This window comes from Bubalus bubalis, chromosome 9 (assembly GCF_019923935.1).
Source record: "Bubalus bubalis isolate 160015118507 breed Murrah chromosome 9, NDDB_SH_1, whole genome shotgun sequence".
Taxonomy (NCBI): Eukaryota; Metazoa; Chordata; class Mammalia; order Artiodactyla; family Bovidae; genus Bubalus; species Bubalus bubalis.
In genome coordinates, this window is record NC_059165.1 from 13,624,142 (window position 1) to 13,646,411 (window position 22,270).

At 40.4% G+C, this 22,270-nt stretch overlaps 1 non-coding gene across 1 annotated transcript; it reads right to left on the bottom strand.

Moving 5' to 3' along the window:
• Positions 1–9,402: 9,402 nt before the first annotated feature.
• TRNAC-GCA lies at positions 9,403–9,474 on the bottom strand. Its single transcript has one exon. It is a non-coding gene; the product is annotated as a tRNA-Cys (tRNA).
• Positions 9,475–22,270: the final 12,796 nt, after the last annotated feature.

Consider the following 22,270-nt stretch of genomic DNA (forward strand, 5'->3'; position numbering starts at 1 on the left):
TGTAAGTCATGAGGGTGTGTGTGTGTGTGTGTGTTTATGTAAAGAAGATGAGTTTACTTTTATTTTATTTTTTGAGTTTACTTTTAAATACACTGTACTTTATATCATGGCAGGACAGTAAGATGAGGACTTTTGAAGGCAATCAGGATCTTCATTGTGGAAAAGAGAGTGATGCAGAAAAAATAAGCCTTAGACAGCTCAGAAAACCCTCTCAAAGTACATCTCTCCATTTTGCATCTTACATAGTTACCAGGCAAGTACCACAGATTCACTCACATCAACAAGTTATTTGTCAAGGAGCAGAATGCCTACTGATTATAGAAGGATACATTTAATTCTGGATGCTGGTCTTAAACATGGCATCAGTGTCTTCATATCCAAAACCCTTTAAGGGTTTTAGATAGAAATAAAGGTCATGCCCTAAGCAATTTATTTGCCTTTGGAAAGACTGGGTTGCTTTGAGAAGATTTATGCAACATTTTCTCTTCAGTGTAGATGTCCTAAGGTCTTTGCTGCTCTTAATATTGTTCTATTAATTCTGTGAATTTTACTCTTACTGGAACACAGGAAAACACCATTTGGTACTAATTATAAGTCTCCTGTTTTAAAGAAAAAGTGCCATAAAGTTTGCTGCTGTTTGTTTCTTTCCTATTAGCTTTGCCTATGTGAACATTGTGAAAAGGACAATGAACAAAGAAGGTAATATCTTTCCATCTGGAGGAAGACTCATGAGTATTCTATAGACACTCTATTTAATAGTATGGAATAAATCTCTAAAGAGTCTTAGTCCCATGTACTCCAGTACAGGTTTTATCTTAAAAAAAAGATAAAAAGATTACTTCATCTTTAAAACCATGTTTTCTGGAATTTTCAGAACAGATACATGTATATGATAACTGAATCACTTTGCTGTACACCTGAAATTAAGACAGTGTTGTTAATCAACTCTGCTCCAATATAAAATTAAAATTTAAGAATTTCTGATTCAGAAATAAAATACAAGATAAAACAATGGCAGTGTGGAGAAACAGAGGTTTCGGAAAGTACCAGTTCAGTTCAGTTCAGTCACTCAGCCATGTCTTGACTCTGCAACCTCATGAACTTCAGTATGCCAGGCCTCCCTGTCCATCACCTGAGTCGGAGCCTGCTCAAATTCACATCCATCAAGTCAGCGATGCTATCCAACCATCTCATCCTCTGTCTTTCCCTTATCCTCCCGCCTTCAATCTTTCCCAGCATCAGGGTCTTTTCAAAGGAGTCAGTTCTTCACATCAAGTGGCCAAGGTATTGGAGTTTCAGCTTCAGCATCAGTCCTTTCAATGAATATTCAGAACTGATTTCCTTTAGGATTAACTGCTTGGGTCTCCCTTCTGTTCAAAGGACTTTCAAGAATCTTCTCCAACACCATAGTTCAAAAGCATCAGTTCTTCAGCACTCAGCTTTCTTTATAGTCCAACTCTCACATCCATACATGACTACTGGAAAAACCATAGCTTTGACTAGACAGATCTTTGTTGGCAAACTAATGTCTTTGCTTTTTAATAAGCTGTCTACTTTGGTCCTAACTTTTCTTCCAAGGAACAACCATCTTTTAATTTCAAGGCTGAAGTCACCATCTCCCGTGATTTTGGAGCCCCCCAAAATCAAGTCTCTCACTGTTTCCCCATCTATTTGCCATGAAGTGATGGGACCAGATGCCACGATCTTAGTTTTCTGAATGCTGAGCTTTAAGCCAACTTTTTCACTCTCCACTTTCACTTTCATCAAGAGGCTCTTTAGTTCTTCACTTTCTGCCATGAGGGCAGTGTCATCTCCATATCTGAGGTTATTGATATTTCTCCCAGCAATCTTGATTCCAGCTTGAGCTTCATCCAGCCTGGCATTTCACATGATGTACACTGCATGTAAGTTAAATAAGGAAGGTGACAATATGCAGCCTTGACGTACTCCTTTCCTGATTTGGAACCAGTCTGTTGTTCCATGTCTGGTCCTAATTGTTGCTTCTTGACCTGCATACAGATTTCTCAGGAGGCAGGTCAGGTGGCCTGGTATTCCCATCTCTTTCAGAACTTTCCACAGTTTTTTTGTGATCACACAGTCAAAGACTTTGGCCTAGTCAATAAAGCAGAAGTAGATATATCTCTGGAACTCCCTTGCTTTTTCAATGATCCAACAGATGTTGGCAATTTGATCTCTGGTTCCTCTGTCCTTTCTAAATCCAGCTTGAAGATCTGAAAGTTCATGGTTCACATTCTGTTGAGGTCTGGCTTGGAGAGTTTTGAACATTATTTTGCTACTGTGTGAGATGAGTGCGATTGTGTGGTAGTTTGAACGTCCTTTGGCATTTCCTTTCTTTGGGATTGGAATGAAAACTGACTTTTTCCAGTCCTGTGGCCACTGGTGAGTTTTCCAAATTTGCTGGCATATTGAGTGCAGCACTTTCACAGCATCCTCTTTCAGGATTTGAAATAGCTCAACTGGAATTCCATCACCTCCACTAGCTTTGTTCATAGTGATGCTTCCTAAGGCCCACTTGAGTTCACATTCCAGGATGTCTGACTCTAGGTGAGTGATCACACCATCATGGTTATCAGGGTCATGAAGATCTTTTTTGTATAGTTCTTCTGTGTATTTTAGGGCTTCCTTGATATCTCAGTGGGTAAAGAATCCACCTGCAGCACAGGAACCCCGGTTCAATTCCTGAGTCGGGAAGATCCCCTGGAGAAGGAACAGACTACCCACTCTGGTATTCTTGGGCTTCCCTTGTGGCTCAACTGGTGAAGAATTTGCCTGCAGTGTGGGAGACCTAGGTTCAATCTCCCGTTTGAGAAGATCCCCTGGAGAAGGGAAGGGTTACCCACTCCAGTATTCTAGCCTAGAGAATTCCATAGACTGTATAGTCCATGGGTTTGCAAAGACTGAGCCACTTTCATTTTATTCTGTGTATTTTTGTCACCTCTTCTTAATATCTTCTGCTTCTGTTAGCTCCACACCATTTCTGTCCTTTATTGTGCCCATCATTGCATGAAATGTTCCCTTGGTATCTCTAATTTTCTTGAAGAGATCTCTAGTCTTTTCCATTCTATTGTTTTCCTCTAGTTCTTTGCATTGATCACTAAGGAAGGCTTTTTTATCTTTCCTTGCTATTCTTTGGAACTCTGCATTCAAATGGGTATATCTTTCTTTTTTTCCTTTGCCTTTTGCTTCTCTTCTTTTCTCAGCTATTTGTAAGGCCTCCATAGACAAGCATTTTGCCTTTTTGCATTTCTTTTTCTGGGGATGGTCTTGGTCACTGCTTTCTGTACAATGTCATAAACCTCTGTCCATAGTTCTTTAGGCACTTTATCAGACCTAATCCCTTGAATCCATTTGTCACTTCCACTGTAAAATTGTAGGGATTTTATTTAGGTCATACCTCAGTGGTCTAGTGGTTTTCCCTCCTTTCTTCAATTTAAGTCTGAATTTGGCAATAAGGAGTTCATGATCTGAGCCACAGTCAGCTCCCAGTCTTGTTTTTGCTGACTGTATAGGGTTTCTCCATCTTTGGCTGGAAAGAATATCATCAATCTGATTTCAGTATTGACCATTTGGTGATGTTCATGTGCAGTCTTCTCTTGGGTTGTTGGAGAAGGGTGTTTATGGTACCTATCATGTGTTAATCCTGTGCTGAGTGTCATGAATACAAAGACAGATAAAGCAGGACTCTGAAGTCAAGGAACTTAACTAGTGAGGAAGACAGGAAACCACCACAATTTATAACACAGAGTATGATGAATGCTATCAGTTAGAATTTAGTTTAGACTGTGTACAATATAAAACAGAGATAACAGTGGCTTAACAAAATAAGCTTCATTTTCTTCTAACATAATAAGAAATGGGATGGAATCAATCCAAGGTTACTGGTGTAACTCAACAATGTCAAGATAGAGGTCTATGGTATTGTTTTCAGTCTTTCATGGCCGTTCGTTTTTGGCTACATTTCCAGTGACTGGATCCACATTTCAGGCAGAAAGGAGGGAGAAATTAAAAGGAAAATGCAATACATTCCATCTGAATCTATGTCCATGTTAAGCTTCCTTAGAAAGTCCACCTAATAGTACTCTTATCTCATTGATCAGATTTGTTAACTCTATCATGGTCACCTCTACTTCATGGAAGACAGGGAAATAAAATTTTATCAGAACATGTTGTTGCTAAAATTCTGTTGTAAAGAGGGGGGAAAAGATAATTATCGTTGGGTGGGCAATTAGAAACTTATTTTATAATATAAACAAAAACTATGCCTACCATCATGTCATGAAGGAAGGGCGTTTAAATCAAACCTGGTAGTATGGTGTAAAAGAAAGAAAGAAAGTGAAGTCTCTCAGTCCTGTCTTGACTCTTTGCAACCCCGTGGCTCCTCCATCACCCTCCATCCATGGAATTTTCCAGGCAAGACTACTGGAGTGGGTTGCCATTTCCTTCTCCAGAGGATCTTCCCAACCTGGGAATCAAACCCTGGTCTCCTGCATCGTAGGCAGACACTTTACCGTCTGAGCCACCAGGTATGGTGTAGATGTGGATATTAATTTCACACCAAAAATACATATAAATCTTACTACCTTACCTAGACTTCCTTACACATGTAAATAGCACCACCATCCCACCTTCAATTCCATTATCAAACCCATAAATATAAGAATTATTTTTAATTTTCCCTGTTTCATAAAAGTCATTTTATTAATCTATTTTTACATATTATCAATGTGTCTGTTTTTCTGTCCCATGGCCACCATTTCCATTCTAAAACTCTGTATCTCTCATTTGCATGGGGCTTCCCTCATAGCTCAGTTGGTAAAGAATTCAGTTTGCAACGTTGAGACCCTGGTTCGATTCCTGGATTGGAAGATCCCCTGGAGAAGGGATAGGCTCCCCACTCCAGTATTCTTGGGCTTCCCAGGTGGCTCAGCTGGTAAAGAATCTACCTGCAATGCAGGAGACCTGGGTTTGATCTCTGGGTGGGGAAGATCTCCCAGAGAAGGGAAAGGCTACCCACTCCAGTATTCTGGCTTGGAGAATACAATGGCCTGGATAGTCCATGGAGTCACAAAGAGTCAGACACAACTGAGTGACTTTCACTTTCACTCATTTGCATATTATAGGAGCATTCTAATTTGTTACCCTACTTCCACTCCCACTCCCGCTTCTGTCCAGCCCATCTCCTGCTCATTCAGTAACAAGAATGGTTTCTTGTTGTTGTTGTTTAGTTGCTAAGTTGTGTCCAAATCTTCTGCGACCCCATGAACTATAACACATCAGGCTCCTCTGTCCATGGGATTTCCCAGGCAAGAATACTAGAGTGGCTGGCCGTTTCTTCCTCCAGGGAATCTTCCTGACCCAGGCATCAACCCACATCTCTTGTGTCTCCTGCATTGCAGGCAGATTCTTTACTGTTGAGTCTCTGAGGAACTTCTAAAAATGTAAATTAAACCATATCACTCTTCTATTTAAAAATCCTCCAAAGATTTTCCATTACACTTAGAATAAAATGCAAATTCATCTCAATGTAACAGTACTGGGCTAGAGGACTACAAATACCAAATCCTGATACTATTTCTAACTGCAGAGAAGATGTCAAAATGGTTCCAGTTGCCAAAAAGATAAATTTTACTATTTAGCAGCTGTGAGCCCAAGAATGAATTCCCTATCCTGCATTTAGTTTTCTTATGTATGATAAGAAAGTTACTTTGATTAATACTAGTAACATCCTATGAAGAGCAAAAGTTGTGTATGTCTGCTGTTAATTGACTTTTAGTGCTTTTAGCTGTGTGCCTGTCTATTCCTTCACAAACTAAAAATTAATGATAAAAGGTCGGAGTTTCATCTGTAGGTGATTTTGATTCATCCAGCTTTTCACCGGAGTAAGCAGACAGTGGTTAGCTCTGGAAACATGCTGTAGTATTGTTATATAGCTCGATCCTGAAAGTGATACTGGATCTTGAGTTTAAATATTCTTAATAATGCTCATTCCAGGCATATGAGGTGCCAAACAAGTCAGTAAATTTTATTATGTTCTGAAATTCAAACTGCACCCTCTTGAAAAAGTTTCTCTCTCTTCATTACTCAGAAAATAAGTTAATACAAACTGGCTAAATTATCAAAGAAACGGAAGTTGGTAAACTGCTCCTCCATATCTTCTATGAAGAAATTAGAAGATATTTCAGAATCACTGATTAATTGTTACAAGATTTTGAAAAATTAGCAAGTAAAATGGTGTATCTACTTTATCCATCCAACATATATTTATTTGGTGTTTGTATGTTTTGTATATAAAATATTCATAATATGCAACTTTGTGCAATTTATTTTCAATATTCTTATACATTTCAATCTGTGTAAAACACATTGTGCCCCCAAAATCCATATGTATAAAATTCTTCAGGCTCTAAGAATCGCATGTTATCTCAGTAACTCTCATTGGTTCTTTCCTGACTTTTAGTCTTGTCATCCAATAAAACACGGCCTTGTCTCCAAAATCCTTCCCATCCGTAAAGTTCCTATTTGCCATCTTTGGAGATGTAATCGGCAAAGCTGGCTGTACCTAACAAACCTTTATATCAAGTCCTGTCACTGCTCCAAAGAAGCCATTACAGTGAATAATTTTATGAGTAGGTTGGCTCCAAAGAAGCTAAAAGACACATTATAGTTTATTGTGTCAAAAAGACTAGCAAAAAAGAGGCCCCCCAATTTGACTTTCAAATGTAGAGTGAAATCACTCCCCCAGGATTGGTAGTGCTCAAGTTAAGAGTCTTCCAAAACACTAAGATATGAGTCATTTTATTCTAGTTTGTCAGTGACTCATCTTATCCAAAAGTGCCTGAATCAGAGCCAGGAAGAATCCCTCATTGATTGATACAACCACTCTCCCTTCAGCCTTTGAAAATGCAAAACTTCTTTTTTAAGGTTCAGTCATTTGTCACAAATTATGTAATTTGTGGCAGCCCAAAGATACTCCCTGATAATATTCCATGGAGTTGGCTTTATTTACTATGTCTGAATTGCTCTAGTTTTCTAGTACAATAAAAGCAGCCTATTAACCACAAAGGGCCATATATTTTCTTGTGAATGCCCTCAATGAAACGCCTTAGTTTATCATGTTAACAAAATTGTTACCTTAGAAATCTTGAGGGGATTATACAAAAGAATATGATAATGAGAGAAACACAAATGATTCTCAGTGGCAAAGGCAACTGTTAGAAGATCATCTTTTTCATCCCTCTCCTTTTATACAGGAGCTAGGTGGGACTTCTGTGATGGTCCAGTGGCTAAGATTTCAGGGGACCCAGGTTTGATCCCTGGTCAGGGAATCAGATCCCACCTGCTGCAACTAAAAATTCCATGTGCCACAACTAAAATCGGGTGCAGCCAAATAAAAATAAATAAATATTCTTTTTAAAAAGAAGAAGCTAGGTGATTGAGAAAAATTGACCCCACTTCAAGTCCAAGTGACCTCTGAGGGATCTAAGCCATTTAGGTCATTTTTTTATTCAAGTATGAAAATATAACTAAAACCTAAGCTAAAGAGAACATGGGATTCTACTCATGTAGTTTACAGTTTAGGAGTGAGCATGGAACCAAATTACTCTTGCCAAAGTAAGGCTCAGGATATTTATTTCATGGCTAGGAGAAGAAAATTCCTGCCTTCCCCCAGACTTATGCAAAATCTGGGGGTCATATATGGAGAAGGCGATGGCACCCCACTCCAGTACTCTTGCCTAGAAAATCTCATGGACGGAGGAGCCTGGTTGGCTGCAGTCCAGGGGGTCGCTAAGAGTCGGACACGACTGAGCGACTTCCCTTTCACTTTTCACTTTCATGCATTGGAGAAGGAAATGGCAACCCACTCCAGTGTTCCTGCCTGGAGAATCCCAGGGACGGGGGAGCCTGGTGGGCTGCCGTCTATGGGGTCGCACAGAGTCGGACACGACTGAAGTGACTTAACAGCAGCAGGGGGTCATATATACCATAGCTGGCAGCCTTGATGCAATCATGGGATACACCAGCCTAAGGACAATCTGAATTTGCAAAGGCATGCAATGAAAGCCCGCAGAGACATAGGACAGGCACCTCAGTGACGTGATGTATTAATAACTGGGTTAAACTTACCCTAAAGCTCACATTTTCACAGAATTTTCTAGCTATATAAGTGAATAAATCTCTTACTGCTTGAGTCAAGTTTTAGAGCACTAAATTTTTGATAAGCACAAGTCACTGAGATATCTAGACAAAGGCTTTAAAAAAGGAACAAAAAGTAAACAAAATATGGGAAGAATGAATGAGAGCTAAAGAAGCTTTACTGATGTTCTAATGTTACCTAGTACCCCTATGAGGTTACATCTTAAACTCTGAAGATTTCTTGAAAATGTAAAGGGACAAAATGGTTAAGTCATTATACTTAATTGTGTGAGCAACAAAAATTAACTTTACAAAGTAATATAGTTTATTCTGAGCCCCCATTCTGCCTCATGGCAGAAAACTTAATTCCAGATAAACTTAGCCATTGTAGGAAGCTACTGAGTGAGTCAACTCAAGTTTTTCCTTCCCATTCCCTCCAGAGGGGCATTAAGATTCTGGAGAGCTTACATAGCCTCTCAGCATTGATGGAAGGCATTTGGTGCCTGATCATCATCATTTGTCCATGCTGACAGCTACTTGACAAACACCAAGCATCCTATCTGTCTTCACAGTGGTCATACTTCCCAACTGGCACACAGGTCTCAGATCACTGGCCATAGTACTCTGTTCTCTATGCTCTAATCATGAGATCCACTTAGTTTATCCTTTCTCTGCCCTCTCTAACCATTCCTGTGTCACAGAGAATTCAGAGATGCTTTCCTCTGCTACCCTATGGATACTGGAGAATCAAGAGTGCTAATGCTGCCTATATAACTACACCTAAAATACAAATTCCTCCCTATAAATCTTCTAGTGTTACACCAACCTAGTGCAGGAAATCTTGTTTGCTTCCATGGACTCCTCTCTAAAAATGTGGGAAAAAAAAAAAAAATGTCCTCTTTTCTCAGATTGCAAAGGTTGCCTAGGATATTCTCATAACTAATTTGAAGTGGGAAGGGAGTAGAGAGTTTTATTGGAGACTTACCCTGAAGCCAAAAACTCTTAAGCTCCCATAGATGCTCCTTTCTTTACCAGCCCAAAGATTTTATCTATGGTAGATGAGGTAAACAAAATAATGGCTCCCCAAATATGTCAATATATTAGACCATAGTAAAGTAAAAGTAAGGTCGCTCAGTCATGCCCTACTCTTTGCGACCCCATGGACTGTAGCCCACCAGGCTCCTCTGTCCATGGGATTCTCCAGGCAAGAATACTGGAGCGGGTTGCCATTTCTTTCTCCAGGGGATCTTCCCTACCCAGGGATCGAACCCAGGTCTCCTGCATTGCAGGCAGACGCTTTAACCTCTGAGCCACCAGGGAAGACCATGGAACCTATGAATATGTTGCCTTACAAGGCAAAGGGGATTTTTCAAATGTGTTTAAGTTAAGAACCTTGAGATGAAAAGATTAACCAGGATTTCTGGATGGGCCAGTGTGATCACAAGGGTCCTTATAAGAGGAAGATAAGAATCAGAGAGAGATTTAAAGATGCTATTCTGCTGCAGGTTTCGAAGATAGAGGAAGAGACCATGAGTGAGAGGAAAAGGCTCTGGACACTTGAAATGGCAAGGAAAGATCCTCCCCTAGAGATTCCAAATGAAATGCAGCCCTGCCAACCCATTTTGGACTTCCACCCTTTATTGTAAGACAGTAAATTTGTTTTGTTCTAAGTCACCAAGTTTGTAGTAATTTGTTACAGCAGAAAGAGTAGGACAATGAGTCCTCAAAAATTCTTCTGAACTTTTCTGATTTATGACCAAAATTTATGCCTTCTGGTTGTCCTGTGATAGCAGTTCCTGGCAGTAACGAGGCTTAGTATCAGGTAGCCAAATGAGGACAGCTCCCACTGACTACCGTGAATGTGGCCATAGAGGAGGAAAGACAGTGCAAATTGGCTGATATCTCACCAGCGTCTCTTCACGCGGGGTAACTTAGTGAATAAACTCACACAAGACAGGTATCAGTGACAGGGACTGTATATGCTTGTTACAATCCACAACTGCATTTCTGTATCATTTTCTACTTATTTAAGGCAAATCCATGCCTTCTCAGTTCTTGGAAAGACAGGAAATGGGGTGCTAAATATTTCTGGATTTTTAGCTGCTTGAGAACAAGTAAAACCATGGAGAGTTATAAGGGTGTCTAATTAACAACCTCAGAAAGCAAGACCAAAATTTTCATATAGATATTTCATATATTTGGACTATAAAGAAAGCTGAGCGCCAAAGAATTGAAGCTTTTGAACTGTGGTGTTGGAGAAGACTCTTGAGAGTCCCTTGGACTGCAAGGAGATCCAACCAGTCCATCCTAAAGGAAGTCAGTCCTGAATATTTATTGGAAGGACTGGTGTTGAAGCTGAAACTCCAATACTTTGGCCACCCGATGCAAAGAAGTAACTCATTTGAAAAGACCCTGAAGCTGGGAAAGATTGAAGGCAGGAGGAGAAGGGGACAACAGAGGATGAGATGGTTGGATGGCATCACTGACTCAATGGACATGAGTTTGAATAAACTCCAGGAGGTGGCAATGGACAGGGAGGCCTGGCGTGCTGCTGTCCATGGGGTCACAAAGAGTCGGACATAACTGAGCAACTGAACTGAACTGATTTTATATGTTTACACTTTGACTTCCATGGGTAACAGTATTTGTAACTTCAAACATTTAATTATCAGTGGAGTCATGGTTTCCAAAAGCAATAAGAGATATTTGGTCTATGTATTCCCAGTCAACATCAGTTAGTCCTAAAAAGCCAGTGCCTCATCCAAATTAACATTCTATTTTAAGCTATCAAGCAGATGTTTTATTCTAAAATATTGTTACTTAAAGCTATAGTTCAAGACCTTCTGCATCAAGGTGATTGTTTAAAAAGCACATTTATGGTTCCCATTAAAGATCTACCGACTATACAAAGACCCAGGAATCTGTATGTTAGTGAGTTCTCTAAGTGATACTTCAATACATCCCAACTTTGAAAGCCCGTGGCCAAAATCACAGAGAGGCTTGTGTCCCTTGTTCAAAGGATGAGACAGTGTTTCCCTCAGACACTGGAGAGAAAAATAAAGTTGAATGCCTGACTTAATCTGATGAAATTTATGAGTCCTAAAAGCACCATTACTTTTATGGGTAGGTTTAACTGTTTTCACATCTAGATTAATCTTTAAAAAATGTGTGTATTGCATTCCTCACTTGATTAAATTACAAAATGCTCTTTCTCTTCCAGAGTTTATGAAAAGGATAAAGCTAAGCTAGGATTGCAGGGTTTGCTTTTCCCTTTCTTAGAATTTCAAGTATAAAATGTCCACGTTTTTCTCAGTTTGTCCCCATTACAGAGCCAGCCTTAGCAGTGGGATTCCTCGCACTAGCAGAGTGGGCCTCCTTTTTCAGAGAACGGTGTGCCCTGGCTCTGGGGAGAGTTCTGGCTTTGTCTGGAGTCAGCCTGGGCACAGGCTGCTTGTGATGCAAGCCCTTCCATCAATACAACACTAGCAAAACCATGGAAAGTTTTGAGGTCTCAATCACTCACAGGAAATGAAGCTAAACTGTTCATCCTTCCATCATGGCAAGTAGTGGGCAGAACTCATCAGCAGTTCTTGAAAATGCCAGGCCTAGCAAATCATCCCTTGAGGTGAACATTTCCCAGCTTGCCAGGATTTCATTTGCCTCCTTTCTGAGGAAAGGAACAATTATGAGTGCAATTAATTTGTTTTTTAAAAATATCTCTTTCTACTAGCATAAGCACATCTAGGCATGGCAGACCACAGAAGAATCCTTTCAGATTTAAACTTTCTAATTGACTTACTTTACCTTTCTTGTCTCCACTCTTCCATCTCTCATGATACTTTTCATTGATTAACTGTAGATTAAATTCTTTACCTTGTATATGTATGAGGGGAGAAAATCACTTAGTCTTCTGAATTCATCTTCTGAAATTGGGTCTTTAACAATACAGCATTCATTAAACAAAGCAATGAGCTGTTGTGGTGGTTTGATTTTGTGTTGTTTCTGCTAATACCTTCTCTAGAATTGTATCTCAAGGTCTTTAAAATGCAAAGATGAAAGTCATGCTCAACCTGGCATAACTCAGGCTGGTCCTCTGCTCCTAGCTGTCCTCAGCAGACCCTTCCTCCCTAGATGTTACTCACATTCCTGTCTTCACAACTTAGCCTCACAAACACTGCTGTGTGAAAGCTCTGTGAGCTGTCTTGTTTCTGTTCTACCAACTCCAATCCTGTATTTTCTACTCATTATTCTACCAGGTAGCAAAGCCAATATCACCCCAAACACAACAATCTAAACCCTCACTATCCCCTCAACACCCCCAAATAGTCATTGCTTCCATGTAAAATTCTAGACTTCAACATTCAACAGAAAGATGAGGGTCAGGAATACAAGCCACATATGTGAGCAAGTATGTAATTTTAAATATTATATTGAATATATACACACTGAAGTAAAAATAAATGAGTGAAATTAATTTTCATAATATATGTGTAATAATATATATTAATAATACATCTTTTTTAACTATATCAAAAGCATTGTTGTTATTTTAATATGTCATCACTATAAAATTATTAACGAGATGCTTTACATTGTTTTGTTCATATTAAGTCTTCAAAATCTGACATGTATTTTATGCTTAGAGAATATCTTATTGTGACTAGTGGCTATCATATTGGACAGCACAGTTGTAGACTCATTAAACTGTGATTAAAGGTTATTCTCTTCTTGAGGCTCATTCAAAGCAGCCTATCTTTCCAGTTTTAGTACCTATTCCTACCCAAACATCCAACACTTCACTTAGAGCTCTGCCATCAACACTTCCCGATCATTCTCACTTTTTGTCTTTGTTGGTACCACTCTATATACGTAGAATTCCATTCCTCTTCTCTGCCTTTCAAAGTCTTACTCATATTTAATGGTCTCTCTGCTTCCAAAATATGCCTTTCTAAAATGTGTATTTCTGTTAATTAATATGAAATTCATGTTCTTATAAATAGCCCTTCAAGTTTCTATTTTCCTCTATGTTTCCTGCAAACTGTCATTCTTACCTATTCCTTCAGTTCAGTTCAGTTCTGTTGAGTCACTCAGTTGTGTCTGACTCTTTGCAACCCCATGGACTGCAGCATGCCAGGCCTCCCTGTCCATCACCAATTCCCAGAGTTCACTCAAACTCATGTCCGTCGCGTCGGTGATGCTATCCAATCATCTCATCCTCTGTCGTCCCCTTCTCCTCCTGCCTTCAATCTTTCCCAGCATCAGGTTCTTTTCTAATGAGTCAGTTCTTCACATCAGGTGGCCAAATACCTATCCTTTATACTTTGGCAACTAGAAGCTTCCTTAGCATGATAGGTAGTTCTGCACAGGTAGGAGATCAATCTGGTCCTGTTTATATTTTAGTGGCTGAAACACAGAAACAAACCCAGTAGCTACTGCAAGAAAATAATTCAGGTATCAGAAGCTCTATTACTGTTAGAGAGCAGTCATTTATAACATTGGCATCTTCTGACTCCTTGACAGATGATTTGTTGGCCACTGAGTCTTTCAATCATGAACTCAACCACCTATTCTATCAGTAATTAATTATTGAGGCCTTTTTCTCTTTGATGCGCCATGAGCTTCATCATCTGGGTATTGAATAAACATTCACATTTGCTATGAACATCTAATTGTTTCCTCCCTCTGTTCCAAAATCCCCCAAATCCCCCAAATGTCTTAAAATATTTGATCAAAAGTTTTTATCCAAAAATTTTAAAAATAATTTTAAAAGCAACTTTTTCCAAAGATTGAAAGATCATGCCAGATTATTTCTTAACCAATTGAATAACAACTCTTTACTTGAAGAAAAAAACACAGAAAATAGGCATTTTAAAATAAGTGAGCTTCATATTAAATAATCATATTCTCTTTTATGAAATCACAAGACATAAGTATGTGACTTGTTAATATAAACATTGAAGCCTTTTATTTCCCCTGCTGCTGCTGCTGCTAAGTATCTTCAGTCGTGTACGACTCTGTGCGACCCCATAGATGGCAGCCCACCAGGCTCCCCCATCCCTGGGATTCTCCAGGCAAGAATACTGGAGTGGGATGCCATTTCCTTCTCCAATGCGTGAAAGTGAAAAGTGAAAGTGAAGTCGCTCAGTCGTGTCCAACTCTTAGAGATCCCACTGCAGCCCACCAGGCTCCTCCATCCATGGGATTTTCCAGGCAAGAATACCGGAGTGGTTTGCCATTGTCTTCTCTGTTTATTTCCCCTAAAGCAGCACAAATATACTCTGTCAATATCACAATATTAAAACATTGTTCAATTTCCTTATGTTTAAATTTTGGTCAAATTTAATCTGTGTACACTAATAGAATGCAATACCAAAAAAAAAAAAGTATAAATGATGTGGACAATATTTTCTTTGAGAATTTATAATAGTTATACAGTAGAATTCCATGTCTCAATATGATTTATCTTAAGAAATATAGAACTACAGGACAAATAATATAGATGATCATGTCTGTGTGTGTGTGTGTGTGTGTGTGTGTGTGTCGCTTACTCATGTCCAACTCTTTGCAACCCCACAGACTACCAGAGGTCAAATGAAGATCCACTACAATGAAATATATCCAAAGCTTTAGATATTATGACTATACAATAAGGAAAGTTCTTGTCACAGTTTCCAATCTGTAAAAGACCTCTCAAAATATAAAAATATAGCTCATTTAAAGTTAAGCAAATGCAGAAAATTACAGCCAGATGATTACAAAGCCGTATTTGGTTTGTAATGGCACAGAAAGAATCCTGCCCAGAATTGTATAAAAGAAAACATGACATGGAAACAGATTAAATGACCGACACTGGCAAATGGTTAGACAAATATACAGTGGACACTATAAGTTCATTGAAAAGGATGTTGAATACTTATGTGGCCTGACATGAAGAAATTGCTACTACATATGACTGAGTAGGAAAAAATTAGAAAACAACATATCAGCATAAACAAACTTCACAGTCAAAAGCATAAGCTATATAAGTATATCATGTTTTTTTCTTTATTTCTGAGTTTTCAAAGCCCCATTTCCTCTCAGTAGTATAAAACTTTAATTTGCCAATTCACGTTAAACTCAGTTATTTTCCATTTAAAATTTATTTGGGGAGGGGTACAATAAACAAAGCTAGTGGAGGTGATGGAATTCCAGTTGAGCTATTTCAAATCCTGAAAGATGATGCTGTGAAAGTGCTGCACTCGACATGCCAGCAAATTTGGAAAACTCAGCAGTGGCCACGGGACTGGAAAAGGTCAGTTTTAATTCCAATCCCAAAGAAAGGCAATGCCAAAGAATGCTCAAACTACCGCACAATTGCTCTCATCTCACACGCTAGTAACGTAAGGCTCAAAATTCTCCAAACCAGGCTTCAGCAATACGTGAACTGTGAACTTCCAGATATTCAAGCTGATTTTAGAAAAGGCAGAGGAATCAGAGATCAAATTGCCAACATCCCCTGGATGATCATGGAAAAAGCAAGAGAGTTCCAGAAAAACATCTATTTCTGCTTTGTTGAGTATGCCAAAGCCTTTGACTGTGTGGATCACAATAAACTTTGGAAAATTCTTCAAGAGATGGGAATACCAGACCACCTGACATGCCTCTTGAGAAACCTATATGCAGGTCAGGAAGCAACAGTTAGAACTGGACATGGAACAACAGACTGGTTCCAAATAGTAAAAGGAGTACGTCAAGGCTGTATATTGTCACCCTGCTTATTTAACTTCTATGCAAAGTACATCATGAGAAACACTGGGCTGGAAGAAGCACAAGCTGGAACCAAGATTGCCAGGAGAAATATCAATAACCTCAGATATGCAGATGATACCACCCTTATGGCAGAAAATGAAGAGGAACTAAAAAGCCTCTTGATGCAGGTGAAAGAGGAGAGTGAAAAAGTTGGCTTAAATCTCAACATTCAGAAAACGAAGATCATGGCATCTGGTCCCATCACTTCTTGGGAAATAGATGGGGAAATAGTGGAAACAGTGTCAGACTTTATTTTTCTGGGCTCCAAAATCACTGCAGATGGTGATTGCAGCCATGAAATTAAAAGATGCTTACTCCTTGGAAGGAAAGTTATGACCAACCTAGACAGCATATTAAAAAGCAAAGATATACTTTGCCAGCAAAGGTCCGTCTAGTCAAGGCTATGGCTTTTCCAGTGGTCATGCATGGATGTGAGAGTTGGACTGTGAAGAAAGCTGAGTGCCGAAGAAATGATGCTTTTGAACTGTGGTGTTGGAGAAGACTCTTGAGAGTCCCTTGGACTGCAAGGAGATCCAACAAGTCCATCCTAAAGGAGATCAGTCCTGGGTGTTCACTGGAAGGACTAATGCTAAAGCTGAAACTCCAATACTTGGCCACCTCATGCGAAGAGTTCTCATTGGAAAAGACCATGATACTGGGAGGGATTGGGAGCAGGAGGAGAAGGGGACGACAGAGGATGAGATGGCTGGATGGCATCACTGACTCGATGGATGTGAGTCTCAGTGAACTCCGGGCATTGGTGATGGACAGGGAGGCCTGGTGTGCTGTGATTTATGGGGTCACAAAGAGTCGGACACGACTGAACGACTGAACTGAACCTAATATATTCAATTACTTCAGCAATCAAAAATTCCTACTTCCCCTCTCCTGCCCACCACTCCATCTTTACCTTCTGTTCTGCTGTGGGTGATCTAAGCTCTCAGAGAGCTTCTTTGCCATCCTCAGACTAGAGGGAGTTGTGTGTGCCATCAGGATAAGCATCTGTCTATGCTGGCTTCTACTGATGTACACAGCCCACACCAACCTTCACTCTTCCACACATCGTCCTGCCTCATCATTCTCTCTGCCTTCCAGGCACCAGGTCCATACAGGCCTGCCCCTTCCTCATTCTTATCATGAGATCTTCCAGGACTGTGGAATCCTGGTCACTTCCACATGCCTTTTGGGAACACATGATACATTTGATTTCCTCCCATATTTGGGTGGGTGGAAGGGTAGAGGGCTCTTGAAGTAGCTCTCAAGCCACTGACAAGACACCTCATTCAGTCACTGATACTAGTTACCATGCTGGACGCAAAGATGGTGCGCAAAACTTGCAGGTTCCACTAGTTTCATAAAAAGCTAGATAATTGTTTCTCTGCTATCGTATCTCCCCTCTCTGCTACCACGCAGAGCACCTTCCCCATAGTACTCAGCTGTGGGTGGACAAGTTGCTAGGTCTCTGCTCAGGGAACCAATGCCATCTTAATTCTCTGCTTTTTACTACAGCTGATTTCTTCATCTCCTATAGGAGAGGATATAGATAAAATACTCTTTTTTCTCTTTGTAATAAGCTGAGAACCTGGGTTTAAGGCTGAGAAGCTGGCTTTTGAGTGATATTCAAAACTCTTTAAGAAGCCAGCATCTGAAGATGGGCCACGCCACCAAATGAAGTTTCAATGTAAATATTTTTCAAAAATATCACGATCCTTGTACATACACTCTGCTATGTTTGAAATGGATAACCAACCAGATCCTACTGTATAGCACTGGGAACTCTGCTCAATGTTATGGGACAGCCTAGATGTGAGGAGAGTTTGGGAGAGAATGGATACATGTATATGTTTGGCTGAGTCCCTTTGCCGTCTACCTAAAACCATCACAACATTGTTAACTGGCTATACTCTAATATAAAACAAAAAGTTCTTTAAAATTTATGATCTTTATCTATCACTGCCATATACACAAAAGGAGGAAAGAAGCATTTAGCTAACTCTTCTCCTATGTTCATCTAAGAATGAATATTCAGATTCTGTAGGCTGTTGAGATTATTTGAAATCTCACTCAATTAAATCATTGTGGGGTTTTATGGTTTTCCACTTCATATTATTGAAGTACCAGAAGTCACAGAACTTTGTGGCTACAAGTCAAAACATTGGCAACAGAGAGATGTAGGTGTTAATGTTGTCTGTACCAAATATAATAATGGCTTGATCTTGTACAAACACCCTCCAAATCATTTTAAAATTCTATAATAAAATAAATGTAAAGCACCAAATATGCAGAAAATAGAAGATTCTCAATAAAAATTAGCTACTAGGCTGAGAACTCTAAGACCAACAACTACTTGCTCCCATCAGCTCTCCTCTGAGTATCATGCGGCTACTTTCTACCAGAATTGTGATGTTTCTTGAAAATAGCAAAGGGCCCTTTTATATCTTACCCTTGCAGGAAACCATGGAAATAAATCCCTAACACTACCTGGCCAGATGGATTTGGTCTGGTCCTGATTTGAGCAAATTACATAGCATTTTTGAAACTTATCAGCAAGATAGGAATACAATTACCTGTATTCAAGAGTATACCAGAAACAACGTATAAATAGTACAATACTAACCTATAGAAAATGCACCATATGCGACAGTTATTTCTTTGTGAGTATTATGAAATGTGGGTCTCTTAATTCTCTGATCTTAGTGATACTGTTTCTAAATTTTCTAGGTATTATAATAAATATAAAGTATTTTATATATACTCAATCATATGGGGGAATATATTCCCCAGCTAAACATCTAATGACAGTTCAGTTCAGTTCAGTCGCTCAGTCGTGTCCGACTCTTTGTGACCCCATGAAACACAGCACACCAGGCCTCCCTGTCCATCACCAGCTCCCGGAGTTCACTCAGACTCACGTCCATCGAGTCAGTGATGCCATCCAGCCATCTCTGGCGCCCCCTTCTCCTCCTGCCCCCAATCCCTCCCAGCATCAGAGTCTTTTCCAATGAGACAACTCTTCGCATGAGGTGCCCAAAGAACTGGAGTTTCAGCTTTAGCATCATTCCCTCCAAAGAATACTCAGGGCCGATCTCCTTCAGAATGGACTGGTTGGATCTCCTTGCAGTCCAAGGGACTCTCAAGAGTCTTCTCCAACACCACAGTTCAAAAGCATCAATTCTTCGGCACTCAGCTTTCTTCACAGTCCAACTCTCACATCCATACATGACCACTGGAAAAACCATAGCCTTGACTAGACGAACCTTTGTTGGCAAAGTAATGTCTCTGCTTTTGAATATGCTATCTAGGTTGGTCATAACTTTCCTTCCAAGGAGTAAGCGTCTTTTAATTTCATGGCTACAGTCACCATCTGCATTGATTTTTGAGCCAAAAAAAAATAAAGTCTGGCATTGTTTCCACTGTTTCCCCATCTATTTCCCATGAAGTGGTGGGACCAGATGCCATGATCTTCGTTTTCTGAATATTGAGCTTTAAGCCAACTTTTTCACTCTCCACTTTCACTTTCATCAACAGGCATTTGAGTTCGTCTTCACTTTCTGCCATAAGGGTGGTGTCATCCGCATATCTGAGGTTATTGATCTTTCTCCCTGCAATCTTGATTCCAGCTTGTGTTTCTTCCAGTCCAGCGTTTCTCATGATGTACTCTGCATATAAGTTAAATAAACAGGGTGACAATATACAGCCTTGATGTACTCCTTTTCCTATTTGGAACCAGTCTGTTGTTCCATGTCCAGTTCTAACTGTTGCTTCCTGACCTGCATACAGATTTCTCAAGAGGCAGGTCAGGTGGTCTGGTATTCCCATCTCTTGAAGAATTTTCCAAAGTTTATTGTGATCCACACAGTCAAAGGCTTTGGCATACTCAACAAAGCAGAAATAGATGTTTTTCTGGAACTCTCATGCTTTTTCAATGATCCAGCGAATGTTGGCAATTTGGTCTCTGGTTCCTCTGCCTTTTCTAAAACCAGCTTGAATATCTGGAAGTTCACAGTTCACGTATTTCTGAAGCCTGGTTTGGAGAATTTTGAACCTTACGTTACTAGCGTGTGAGATGAGAGCAATTGTGCGGTAGTTTGAGCATTCTTTGGCATTGCCTTTCTTTGGGATTGGAATGAAAACTGACCTTTTCCAGTCCTGTGGCCACTGCTGAGTTTTCCAAATTTGCTGGCATGTCGAGTGCAGCACTTTCACAGCATCATCTTTCAGGATTTGAAAAAGCTCAACTGGAATTCCATCACCTCCACTAGCTTTGTTCTTAGTGATGCTTTCTAAGGCCCACTTGACTTCACATTCCAGGATCTGGCTCTAGGTCAGTGATCACACCATCGTGAATATCTGGGTCATGAAGTTGTTTTTTGTATAGTTCTTCTGTGTATTCTTGCCACCTCTTCTTAATATCTTCTGCTTCTGTTAGGTCCATACCATTTCCGTCCTTTATCGAGCCCATCTTTGCATGAAATGTTCCCTTGGTATCTCTAATTTTCTTGAAGAGATCTCTAGTCTTTCCCATTCTGTTGTTTTCCTCTATTTCTTTGCATTGATCGCTGAGGAAGGCTTTCTTATCTCTTCTTGCTATTCTTTGGAACTCTGCATTCAGATGCTTGTATCTTTCTTTTTCTCCTTTGCTTTTTGCTTCTCTTCTTTTCACAGCTATTTGTAAGGCCTCCCCAGACAGCCATTTTGCTTTTTTGCATTTATTTTCCATGGGGATGGTCTTGATCCCTGTCTCCTGAACAATGTCATGAACCTCAGTCCATAGTTCATCAGGCACTCTATCTATCAGATCTAGTCCCTTGAATCTATTTCTCACTTCCACTGTATAATCATAAGGGATTTGATTTAGGTCATATCTGAATGATCTAGTGGTTTTCCCTACTTTATTCAATTTAAGTCTGAATTTGGCAATAAGGAGTTCATGATCTGAGCCACAGTCATCTCCTGGTCTCGTTTTTGTTGACTGTATAGAGCTTCTCCATCTTTGGCTGCAAAGAATATAATCAATCAGATTTCAGTGTTGATCATCGGGTGATGTCCATGTGTAGAGTCTTCTCTTGTGTTATTGGAAGAGGGTGTTTGCTATGACCAGTGCATTTTCTTGGCAAAACTCTATTAGTCTTTGCCCTGCTTCATTCCATATTCCAAGGCCAAATTTGCCTGTTACTCCAGGTGTTTCTTGACTTCCTACTTTTGCATTCCAGTCCCCTATAATGAAAAGGACATATTTTGGGGGTGTTAGTTCTAAAAGGTCTTGTAGATCTTCATAGAACTGTTCAACTTCAGCTTCTTCAGTGTTACTGGTTGGGGCATAGACTTGAATTACTGTGATATTGAGTGGTTTGCCTTGGGAAAAAACAGAGATCATTCTGTCGTTTTTGAGATTGCATCCAAGTACTGCATTTCAAACTCTTTTGTTGACCATGATGGCTACTCCATTTCTTCTGAGGGATTCCTGCCCACAGTAGTAGATATAATGGTCATCTGAGTTAAATTCACCCATTCCAGTCCATTTTAGTTCGCTGATTCCTAGAATGTCCACGTTCACTCTTGCCATCTCTTGTGTGACCACTTCCAATTTGCCTTGTTTCATGGACCTGACATTCCAGGTTCCTATGCAATATTGTTCTTTACATCATCGGACCTTGCTTCTATCACCAGTCACCAGTGATAGCACAGTGGCTGCTACTGCGCATTTAGCCCAGGCGGCTACCCCACGTCTGAGGTCAGGGGCAGAAGCCGTAGGATCCCATGCCCGAGAGGAGCGACCAGCGGGCAGAGTGTGCGGCGGGCATTTTAGTGCGGGCGGCTGCGACGGCTACCCCACGGCCGAGGTCAGGTGCAGAAGCTGGAGGACCCTATGCCCGAGAGGAGGCGGCCAAGAGGAGTTACCCCACATCCGAGGTCAGGGGCAAGCGGCAGAGAGTACCAGGCTGTGACGGCGCAGGAACTGCCGAGAGGAGCTCCCTGACGTCCGAGGCCAGGGGCTGCAGCTGGGAGGGCCTACCCCACACCAGAGGCCAAGGGCGGTGGCCGGAAGGAGCAACCCCACCTCCAAGGAGCAGTGGCTGCGCGGGCGCAGGAGAGCCTAGAGGAGCTATTCCATGTTCAAGGTCAGAAGGTATAGCGGTGAGAAGATACCCCTCATCCAAGGTAAGAAGCAGCTACTGCACTTTGCTGGAGCAGCCGTGAAGAGATACCCCACGTCCAAGATAAGAGAATCCCAAGTAAGATGGTAGGTGTTGCAAGAGGGCATCAGAGGGCAAACACACTGAAACCATACTCACAGGAAACTAGTCAATCTAATCACACTAGGACC